Here is a 9,357-nt window from a genome sequence, read left to right as displayed (position 1 = left end):
GGAACCAGCGCCGAGCGGACACATTCGCTCGCTAGTGCCGTTGGCACTTAGAAAATTTTTCGTTTGTCATGAGCTCCGGGCGGAGAGCGGCGTTTTTCGTCTTCCGGGTTCGACCCGGGAACCAGCGCCGAGCGGACACATTCGCTCGCTAGTGCCGTTGGCACTTAGAAAATTTTTCGTTTGTAATGAGCTCCGGGCGGAGAGCGGCGTTTTTCGTCTTCCGGGTTCGACCCGGGAACCAGCGCCGAGCGGACACATTCGCTCGCTAGTGCCGTTGGCACTTAGAAAATTTTTCGTTTGTCATGAGCTCCGGGCGGAGAGCGGCGTTTTTCGTCTTCCGGGTTCGACCCGGGAACCAGCGCCGAGCGGACACATTCGCTCGCTAGTGCCGTTGGCACTTAGAAAATTTTTCGTTTGTCATGAGCTCCGGGCGGAGAGCGGCGTTTTTCGTCTTCCGGGTTCGACCCGGGAACCAGCGCCGAGCGGACACATTCGCTCGCTAGTGCCGTTGGCACTTAGAAAATTTTTCGTTTGTCATGAGCTCCGGGCGGAGACCGGCATTTTTCGTCATTCGAGGCCGACGGGGGAACCAGCCGGAGCGGACACGTTTGCTCGGAAGAGCCGTTGGCACTTAGAAAAAATTCCGTGTCTCGTGAGCTCCAGGGGGGACAGGCTGGTTTTATTCATCCGTAGCCGACATGGGAACCAGCGCGGAGCGGATTGGTGTTGCGCTGCCATATACCTCATCTCTCTCAGGAGTCCCCCCCTTATACGTGCCGATGGTGTTTTGGAAAACGGGGGGTAACTGGATGAGTACACTGACTAGGGGGACCAGTACACTAGCGAGTGGGACCAGTACACTGACTAGTGGGACCAACACACTATGAGCGCCTGGTACCTAAAATGGAAGTATAGAGGCCGAATTTCGGGCAAGATCACGCCGGGTTAGGCTTCCAGGACCTCGGCTAAGCAATTTTAACGGGTCGCCCGGTTCTTTTTTTTATCCAGCCCGGTTCTTTTTTTATCCAGCCCGGTTCTTTTTACACTTCCAGCTGAAGCTCGGGAGCGGCTTTTTGCACAAGAACACGCCGTGTTAGGCTTCCAGGACCTCGGCTAAGCAATTTTAACGGGTCGCCCGGTTCTTTTTTGATCCAGCCCGGTTCTTTTTTTTATCCAGCCCGGTTCTTTTTACACTTCCAGCTGGAGCTTGGGAGCGGCTTTTTGCACAAGATCACGCCGGGTTAGGCTTCCAGGACCTCGGCTAAGCAATTTTAACGGGTCGCCCGGTTCTTTTTTGATCCAGCCCGGTTCTTTTTTTTATCCAGCCTGGTTCTTTTTACACTTCCAGCTGGAGCTCGGGAGCGGCTATTTGCACAAGATCACGCCGTGTTAGGCTTCCAGGACCTCGGCTAAGCAATTTTAACGGGTCGCCCGGTTCTTTTTTGATCCAGCCCGGTTCTTTTTTTTATCCAGCCCGGTTCTTTTTACACTTCCAGCTGGAGCTCGGGAGCGGCTTTTTGCACAAGATCACGCCGGGTTAGGCTTCCAGGACCTCGGCTAAGCAATTTTAACGGGTCCCCCGGTTCTTTTTTGATCCAGCCCGGTTCTTTTTTTATCCAGCCCGGTTCTTTTTACACTTCCAGCTGGAGCTCGGGAGCGGCTTTTTGCACAAGATCACGCCGTGTTAGGCTTCCAGGACCTCGGCTAAGCAATTTTAACGGGTCGCCCGGTTCTTTTTTGATCCAGCCCGGTTCTTTTTTTTATCCAGCCCGGTTCTTTTTACACTTCCAGCTGGAGCTCGGGAGCGGCTTTTTGCACAAGATCACGCCGGGTTAGGCTTCCAGGACCTCGGCTAAGCAATTTTAACGGGTCGCCCGGTTCTTTTTTGATCCAGCCCGGTTCTTTTTTTATCCAGCCCGGTTCTTTTTACACTTCCAGCTGGAGCTCGGGAGCGGCTTTTTGCACAAGATCACGCCGGGTTAGGCTTCCAGGACCTCGGCTAAGCAATTTTAACGGGTCGCCCGGTTCTTTTTTGATCCAGCCCGGTTCTTTTTTTTATCCAGCCTGGTTCTTTTTACACTTCCAGCTGGAGCTCGGGAGCGGCTATTTGCACAAGATCACGCCGTGTTAGGCTTCCAGGACCTCGGCTAAGCAATTTTAACGGGTCGCCCGGTTCTTTTTTGATCCAGCCCGGTTCTTTTTTTTATCCAGCCCGGTTCTTTTTACACTTCCAGCTGGAGCTCGGGAGCGGCTTTTTGCACAAGATCACGCCGGGTTAGGCTTCCAGGACCTCGGCTAAGCAATTTTAACGGGTCCCCCGGTTCTTTTTTGATCCAGCCCGGTTCTTTTTTTATCCAGCCCGGTTCTTTTTACACTTCCAGCTGGAGCTCGGGAGCGGCTTTTTGCACAAGATCACGCCGTGTTAGGCTTCCAGGACCTCGGCTAAGCAATTTTAACGGGTCGCCCGGTTCTTTTTTGATCCAGCCCGGTTCTTTTTTTTATCCAGCCCGGTTCTTTTTACACTTCCAGCTGGAGCTCGGGAGCGGCTTTTTGCACAAGATCACGCCGGGTTAGGCTTCCAGGACCTCGGCTAAGCAATTTTAACGGGTCGCCCGGTTCTTTTTTGATCCAGCCCGGTTCTTTTTTTATCCAGCCCGGTTCTTTTTACACTTCCAGCTGGAGCTCGGGAGCGGCTTTTTGCACAAGATCACGCCGGGTTAGGCTTCCAGGACCTCGGCTAAGCAATTTTAACGGGTCGCCCGGTTCTTTTTTTTTATCCAGCCCGGTTCTTTTTTGATCCAGCCCGGTTCTTTTTACACTTCCAGCTGGAGCTCGGGAGCGGCTTTTTGCACAAGATCACGCCGTGTTAGGCTTCCAGGACCTCGGCTAAGCAATTTTAACGGGTCGCCCGGTTCTTTTTTTTATCCAGCCCGGTTCTTTTTTTATCCAGCCCGGTTCTTTTTACACTTCCAGCTGGAGCTCGGGAGCGGCTTTTTGCACAAGATCACGCCGGGTTAGGCTTCCAGGACCTCGGCTAAGCAATTTTAACGGGCCGCCCGGTTCTTTTTTTTATCCAGCCCGGTTCTTTTTTGATCCAGCCCGGTTCTTTTTACACTTCCAGCTGGAGCTCGGGAGCGGCTTTTTGCACAAGATCACGCCGTGTTAGGCTTCCAGGACCTCGGCTAAGCAATTTTAACGGGTCGCCCGGTTCTTTTTTTTATCCAGCCCGGTTCTTTTTTTATCCAGCCCGGTTCTTTTTACACTTCCAGCTGGAGCTCGGGAGCGGCTTTTTGCACAAGATCACGCCGTGTTAGGCTTCCAGGACCTCGGCTAAGCAATTTTAACGGGTCGCCCGGTTCTTTTTTTTATCCAGCCCGGTTCTTTTTTTATCCAGCCCGGTTCTTTTTACACTTCCAGCTGGAGCTCTGGAGCGGCTTTTTGGACAAGATCACGCCGTGTTAGGCTTCCAGGACCTCGGCGAAGCAATTTTAACGGGTCGCCCGGTTCTTTTTTGATCCAGCCCGGTTCTTTTTTTTATCCAGCCTGGTTCTTTTTACACTTCCAGCTGGAGCTCGGGAGCGGCTTTTTGCACAAGATCACGCCGTGTTAGGCTTCCAGGACCTCGGCGAAGCAATTTTAACGGGTCGCCCGGTTCTTTTTTGATCCAGCCCGGTTCTTTTTCCACTTCCAGCTGGAGCTCAGCAGCGGCTTTTTGCACAAGATCACGCCGGGTTAGGCTTCCAGGACCTCGGCTAAGCACTTCTAACGGGTCGCCCGGTTCTTTTTTTGAACCAGCCCGGTTCTTTTTACACTTCCAGCTGGAGCTCAGCAGCGGCTTTTTGCACAAGATCACGCCGGGTTAGGCTTCCAGGACCTCGGCTAAGCACTTCTAACGGGCCCTGGTCCACCCCTGCCAGCGCATTTCAAAACTTGGCATTAATTTCGACCTAAGAGACGAAGTCTGATTTTTTTCTACCACTTGGGCGGCCTTTTTGCACCCAGAACACCCGCACCGGCACCATAAATTCGAAGGGTGCCGAGTGCGTCGGCGCAGATTCTGCGACGGAGTGACACTTCCCTCTTGTGGACATTCAGCGGTAGGTGAAATGCGCACTCGGTCTTCTCTTTTCTTTTCCTTCCAGTGAAACTTTGGCAACATTCTGCGAGCTGCTGGCTTCCAGAACCTCGGCCAAGCAGGTGGAGGATTTTTTTCCACTTCCAGCTGGAGGTGAGGAGGGACTTTTTGGGCAAGATCACGCCGACTTAGCAAGCAAGGTGGAAGTGCCAGCATGCTCCGTGGCTGGAAGTGTGGAGCTCCAGCACCCTCCCTGCCTATGGAAGTGTGGAGCTCCAGCACCCTCCCTGCCTATGGAAGTGTGGAGCTCCAGCACCCTCCCTGCCTATGGAAGTGTGGAGCTCCAGCACCCTCCCTGCCTATGGAAGTGTGGAGCTCCAGCACCCTCCCTGCCTATGGAAGTGTGGAGCTCCAGCACCCTCCCTGCCTATGGAAGTGTGGAGCTCCAGCACCCTCCCTGCCTATGGAAGTGTGGAGCTCCAGCACCCTCCCTGCCTATGGAAGTGTGGAGCTCCAGCACCCTCCGTGCCTAGGGAAGTGTGGAGCTCCAGCACCCTCCGTGCCTATGGAAGAGCCACCTCCGCGGGCATGCTGCTCAACCACGCCGGCCCAGAGTTCCAGCCGCTCGGCTACACTCTCTCACAAGCCCCGCCTGGAGCTCCCCAGCCCGCCCCTGGTACCTCAACTACCGAGGCCAGCCGCTCGACCAGGCCGGCCCAGAGTTCCAGCCGCTCGGATAAGCTCTGTCACTCTCCCGCTAAGCAGCCACCGGTAACGGGGAAATGTCGCCGCCTTGTGGACACGCCGTTGTAAATGAATGGGCTTTCGCACTTAGTGCAATTTTCGCCAGCTCCGTGGCTGCAAGTATGGAGCTATGGAGCTATGGAGCCACCAGACAGGCTGGAGCTCTGGAGCTATGGAAGTATGGAGCTCTGGAGCTATGGAGCTATGGAGCTATGGAGCTCTGGGGCTATGGAGCTATGGAGCTATGGAGCTCTGGTGCTATGGAGCTCTGGAGCTCTGGTGCTATGGAGCTATGGAGCTATGGAGCTATGGAGCTATGGAGCTATGGAAGTCTGGAGCTATGGAAGTATGGAGCTATGGAAGTATGGAGCTATGGAGCTATGGAGCTATGGAGCTATGGAGCCACCAGCCAGCACCCTCCGTGGCTCAACCACGCCGGCCCAGAGTTCCAGCCGCTCGGCTTCACTCTCTCACAAGCCCCGCCTGGAGCTCCCCAGCCCGCCCCTGGTACCTCAACTACCGAGGCCAGCCGCTCGACCAGGCCGGCCCAGAGTTCCAGCCGCTCGGCTTCACTCTCTCACAAGACCCGCCTGGAGCTCCCCGGCCCACCCCTGGTACCTCAACTACCGAGGCCAGCCGTTCGACCACGCCGGCGCAGAGTTCCAGCCGCTCGGATAAGCTCTGTCACTCTCCTGCCGCGCAGCCACCGGTAACGGGGAAATGTCGCCGCCTTGTGGACACGCCCTTGTAAATGAATGGGCTTTCGCACTTAGTGCAATTTTCGCCAACTCTCTGACTGGAGCTATGGAAGTATGGAGCTATGGAGCCACCAGCCACCCAGGCTGGAGCTATGGAGCTCTGGTGCTATGGAGCTCTGGTGCTATGGAGCTATGGAGCTCTGGAGCTCTGGTGCTATGGAGCTATGGAGCTCTGGAAGTATGGAGCTATGGAGCTCTGGAGGTATGGAGCTATGGAGCCCTGGAGCCCTGGAGCTATGGAGCCCTGGAGCTATGGAGCCCTGGAGCCCTGGAGCTATGGAGCCCTGGAGCTATGGAGCTATGGAGCCCTGGAGCTATGGAGCTATGGAGCTCTGGTGCTATGGAGCTATGGAGCTCTGGTGCTATGGAGCTATGGAGCTCTGGTGCTATGGAGCTATGGAGCTCTGGTGCTATGGAGCTATGGAGCTCTGGTGCTATGGAGCTATGGAGCTCTGGTGCTATGGAGCTATGGAGCTCTGGTGCTATGGAGCTATGGAGCTCTGGTGCTATGGAGCTATGGAGCTCTGGTGCTATGGAGCTATGGAGCTATGGAGCTCTGGTGCTATGGAGCTATGGAGCTCTGGTGCTATGGAGCTATGGAGCTCTGGTGCTATGGAGCTATGGAGCTCTGGTGCTATGGAGCTCTGGTGCTATGGAGCTATGGAGCTCTGGTGCTATGGAGCTATGGAGCTCTGGAGGTATGGAGCTATGGAGCCACCAGCCAGCACCCTCCGTGGCTGGATCAATGGAAGTGTTTTAGGTACCAGGCAGCCAAAGGGCCGAGGCCTCACGCTCGACCACGCCGGCGCAGAGTTCCAGCCGCTCGGATAAGCTCTGTCACTCACCCGCCGCGCAGCCACCGGTAACGGGGAAATGTCGCCGCCTTGTGGACACGCCGTTGTAAATGAATGGGCTTTCGCACTTAGTGCAATTTTAGCCAACTCTCTGACTGGAGCTATGGAAGTATGGAGCTATGGAGCCACCAGCCACCCAGGCTGGAGCTATGGAGCTATGGAGCTCTGGTGCTATGGAGCTATGGAGCTCTGGTGCTATGGAGCTATGGAGCTCTGGTGCTATGGAGCTATGGAGCTCTGGTGCTATGGAGCTATGGAGCTCTGGTGCTATGGAGCTATGGAGCTCTGGTGCTATGGAGCTATGGAGCTCTGGTGCTATGGAGCTATGGAGCTCTGGTGCTATGGAGCTATGGAGCTCTGGTGCTATGGAGCTATGGAGCTCTGGTGCTATGGAGCTATGGAGCTATGGAGCTCTGGTGCTATGGAGCTATGGAGCTCTGGTGCTATGGAGCTATGGAGCTCTGGTGCTATGGAGCTATGGAGCTCTGGTGCTATGGAGCTCTGGTGCTATGGAGCTATGGAGCTCTGGTGCTATGGAGCTCTGGAGCTCTGGAGGTATGGAGCTATGGAGCCACCAGCCAGCACCCTCCGTGGCTGGATCAATGGAAGTGTTTTAGGTACCAGGCAGCCAAAGGGCCGAGGCCTCACGCTCGACCACGCCGGCGCAGAGTTCCAGCCGCTCGGATAAGCTCTGTCACTCACCCGCCGCGCAGCCACCGGTAACGGGGAAATGTCGCCGCCTTGTGGACACGCCGTTGTAAATGAATGGGCTTTCGCACTTAGTGCAATTTTAGCACACTCTCTGACTGGAGCTATGGAAGTATGGAGCTATGGAGCCACCAGCCACCCAGGCTGGAGCTATGGAGCTCTGGAGGTATGGAGCTATGGAGCCCTGGAGCTATGGAGCTATGGAGCCCTGGAGCTATGGAGCCCTGGAGCTATGGAGCTATGGAGCTCTGGTGCTATGGAGCTATGGAGCTCTGGTGCTATGGAGCTATGGAGCTCTGGTGCTATGGAGCTATGGAGCTCTGGTGCTATGGAGCTATGGAGCTCTGGTGCTATGGAGCTATGGAGCTCTGGTGCTATGGAGCTATGGAGCTCTGGTGCTATGGAGCTATGGAGCTCTGGTGCTATGGAGCTATGGAGCTCTGGTGCTATGGAGCTATGGAGCTATGGAGCCACCAGCCAGCACCCTCCGTGGCTGGATCAATGGAAGTGTTTTAGGTACCAGGCAGCCAAAGGGCCGGGGCCTCACGCTCGACCACGCCGGCGCAGAGTTCCAGCCGCTCGGATAAGCTCTGTCACTCACCCGCCACGCAGCCACCGGTAACGGGGAAATGTCGCCGCCTGGCGGACACGCCGTTGTAAATGAATGGGCTTTCGCACTTAGTGCAATTTTCGCCAACTCTCTGACTGGAGCTATGGAAGTATGGAGCTATGGAGCCACCAGCCACCCAGGCTGGAGCTATGGAGCTCTGGAGGTATGGAGCTATGGAGCCCTGGAGCTATGGAGCTATGGAGCCCTGGAGCTATGGAGCCCTGGAGCTATGGAGCTATGGAGCTCTGGTGCTATGGAGCTATGGAGCTCTGGTGCTATGGAGCTATGGAGCTCTGGTGCTATGGAGCTATGGAGCTCTGGTGCTATGGAGCTATGGAGCTCTGGTGCTATGGAGCTATGGAGCTCTGGTGCTATGGAGCTATGGAGCTCTGGTGCTATGGAGCTATGGAGCTATGGAGCCACCAGCCAGCACCCTCCGTGGCTGGATCAATGGAAGTGTTTTAGGTACCAGGCAGCCAAAGGGCCGGGGCCTCACGCTCGACCACGCCGGCGCAGAGTTCCAGCCGCTCGGATAAGCTCTGTCACTCACCCGCCGCGCAGCCACCGGTAACGGGGAAATGTCGCCGCCTGGCGGACACGCCGTTGTAAATGAATGGGCTTTCGCACTTAGTGCAATTTTAGCCAACTCCGTGGCTGCAAGTATGGAAGTATGGAGCTATGGAGCCACCAGCCAGCACCCTCCGCGGCTGGAGCTATGGAAGTATGGAGCTATGGAGCTATGGAAGTATGGGGCTATGGAAGTATGGAGCTATGGAGCTCCGGGGCTATGGAGCTATGGAGCTCCGGGGCTATGGAGCTCCGGGGCTATGGAGCTCCGGGGCTATGGAGCTATGGAGCTCCGGGGCTATGGAGCTCCGGGGCTATGGAGCTCCGGGGCTATGGAGCTCCGGGGCTATGGAGCTATGGAGCTCCGGGGCTATGGAGCTCCGGGGCTATGGAGCTATGGAGCTCCGGGGCTATGGAGCTATGGAGCTCCGGGGCTATGGAGCTCTGGAGCTATGGAAGTATGGATGATCCAGCACCCTCCGTGGCTGACCGCTGGTGCTCGGGGCCGGTGAACTCGGCACCCGCCTTCGGCGGGTGCCTCGGTGACCGCCGTCGCTTGGGGCCAGTGAACTCGGCACCCGCCTTCGGCGGGTGCCTCGGTGACCGGTTGTCGCTTGGGGCCAGTGAACTCGGCACCCGCCTTCGGCGGGTGCCTCGGTGACCGGTTGTCGCTTGGGGCCGGTGAACTCGGCACCCGCCTTCGGCGGGTGCCTCGGTGACCGGTTGTCGCTTGGGGCCGGTGAACTCGGCACCCGCCTTCGGCGGGTGCCTCGGTGGCGGTCGGGGTTGGTGCTTGGGGACCGGCTTCGCTTCTGGAAGTCTGGGGGAGGCGGTCTGGTGGTGGTGGCCGACGTTGATGGTGGTGGGGCGGGAAGAAGAAGGTTATAGTCCCCAGCCCGCCGCATAGGAAAATTTTAGGTACCAGGAGTGGATTTTTTTTTGCACCGGCGGTTAGGGGCCGACGCCTTGGTTTGGTGTCCGGGGAAAGTGCCTGCCGCCCGGCCCGGAGAAAGATTAGGCCCCCAGCCCGCCGCGGAGGAA

Source organism: Syngnathus leptorhynchus, unplaced genomic scaffold (assembly GCF_054491065.1).
Source record: "Syngnathus leptorhynchus isolate UIUO unplaced genomic scaffold, UIUO_Slep HiC_scaffold_101, whole genome shotgun sequence".
Classification (NCBI taxonomy): Eukaryota; Metazoa; Chordata; class Actinopteri; order Syngnathiformes; family Syngnathidae; genus Syngnathus; species Syngnathus leptorhynchus.
Note: the sequence above shows the minus strand (reverse complement) of the source record.